Below are 2,500 nucleotides of genomic sequence, written 5' to 3' on the forward strand. Positions count from 1 at the left end.
ACAAACACACGGTGATGGAACGCGACTTCGTCTCCAACTTTTCTTTGTCCTCGGTTGCAGGTTTCAGGATCCCTTCCTTCCTTTCCTCTTTTTCTTTTTATTACCATTATTTTTCTCCACCGCATAGTTTGACCTTGACTGAGATGCTGTCAGGCTCTTTTCCCACGGTCCCGCGGGACGGGCGAGGGCCGCGGCCCGGTGGCGCTCGGAGAGCCTGGCGGAGGATCAAAAGAGGCCGAGGTTCCTGAGCTCATTCCAATTATACCAGCACACACCATCAAGCACAAATACAAACAGCACCGGGCCGGCCTGGAGAGAGCACGCCGCATGCTAATCACGGTACCACGATGCCACGGGCTATTCGGGGAATAGCCTCTCATCCCACCAATTCCCCACGCAGGACGGAAAAAGAGAAAAGGCGATCAGAATTCCCCCAGCGCACCATTCAAGGACAAAATATTTTTAAACGAATCTTTATCTTCTGCTCTTGGCCAATATCCATATTAATTATATACCGAAAAAAAATATATAAAAATGCGCAGAACGGCAGACACGGAATGAAGAATAAATACACATCTGATCCGGGCCAGTCATGTGACCTCGAGGCGGCTACCTGGCGTCGGTTCTAGGGGTTCTGCGAACGGTTCTAGGGGTTCTTCTGATGGTTCTAGGGGTTCTGAGGACAGTTCTAGGGGTTCTTCTAATGGTTCTAGGGGATCTGCGGACGATTCTAGTGGTTCCTCGGTCGGGTCTAGGGGTACTGCGGATGGGTCTAGGAGTTGTGCAATCGGTTCTAGGGGTTCTGCGGTCGGGTCTAGGTGTTCTGCGGAAGGTTCTAGGGGTTCTGCAGTCAGTTCTAGAGGTTCTGTGGTCGGTTCTAGGGGTTCTGAGGACGGTTCTAGGAGTTCTGCTGACGGTTCTAGGTGTTCTGCGATCGGGTCCAGGGGTTGTGCAAACTGTTCTAGGGGTTCTGCGGACGGTTGTAGGGCTTCTGCGGTCGGGTCTAGGGGTACTGCGGATGGGTCTAGGAGTTGTGCAATCGGTTCTAGGGGTTCTGCGGTCGGGTCTAGGTGTGTGGCGGTCGAGTTCTACGGGTTTTGCGGACATTTCTAGGGGTTCTGCGGACGAGGAGCATTCACCCCGCCCCCGGCCCCCCGAGTCTGGCCTTCCTCCAGAGCAGAGCGGGGGCAGGTGGGCCGGAGCTGCGGGATCCTGCGCTGCGGGACTCCGGTCCCAGCCCGGCCCGAAGGCACGACTCTCAAGGACACGCAGGAACTGGGACAGGACGGCACGGCGCGGCACACGTCCAGACGCGCGGCCTGGAGATTCCCACTAAACGGCTTCATCTGCAACAAACGCCTTTACGAGGAGGCACAACCTGCCCTGCTTTTGTGTCTATTTTAGTTTTACTCTGTTCGTACCCGGATTACCGCTCGCCACGGTACCATTGTTGTAAAATCAATGAGAAGTTCTTGCTCCTTCATCATCTGGACCCCGCAGTTTTAATTAAACACCCCGAAGGGTCACGTGTACACGTGACATGTCACATACACCTTATAAACCAGGCGGGAGTTTCCACAAACTCGATTATTCCTCTGTAGCCGAGGCTTTGCCTGCTTACAGCGGGGGACAGGGACACTGTGCCATATGCTGAAGAAAGCATCGGCGAGAAAAGTCTTCTCATGTCGCCAACTGGTGGCCGCAGAAGGAAGCGCAGCCCGACGTGGGTTCGGGATTCGGGGTTCCTGGTGGCAGAACGATCTTTGTGCGGGACAGAACTTTAACTCACAACACTCCTTTGTATGTCCTCGACTACTTTTCATTTTAAGTACTCCGACAAACACTTTGTCCATAAATCCCGTCTGTCCATTAGCACGGGCAGACTGTCATGGTGAGCGGGTCTTCAAGACAAACATCATTTCTGTCTTATTCCACCCGTAGACATGCTTAGAATAAGCCTCTGAATATAATCTGTATAAATTTATATTATGCATTTATTCCAGGATAATGTGGAGGGACTGCCAAGTATGAATATGAATAAGTAAATAGATGATTTTTTTATGTCACACGTATCATTCAACGATCTCTAAAGAAGATTACCGTCCACAGTTACCAAAGTGTAGTGAAGTGTAGAATGTGACCGCTGTCAGGTGACCGAAAATGTGAGGTGGATGTCAGGGTGGACATCTACTTGGCTAAATAGTCCAGCTTTTCCTGGGTAAGACCATGTAGGACCACTGTAGGACCAATCAGCATGCACAAGGTAGTTGAGGAATCTGGCCCCAGGTCACCTTGCTGTGGGGGGATTAGACTGGTTCCCCTGAATCGTTCCACGGGTCCAGAGAGCATCCTACACCATGCCTGTCCTTTCATCACGCGGGTGTGTCTTCAGGGACGTCTCACACACACCTCCACACCTCCGCCACCGGGTAAGGACGTATTCCAGGTGACGTAAAACAGCTCCTGAGGTGTGACATGAGATCTTGGTGACTTGTCTCTG

This window comes from Denticeps clupeoides, chromosome 4 (assembly GCF_900700375.1).
Source record: "Denticeps clupeoides chromosome 4, fDenClu1.1, whole genome shotgun sequence".
Classification (NCBI taxonomy): Eukaryota; Metazoa; Chordata; class Actinopteri; order Clupeiformes; family Denticipitidae; genus Denticeps; species Denticeps clupeoides.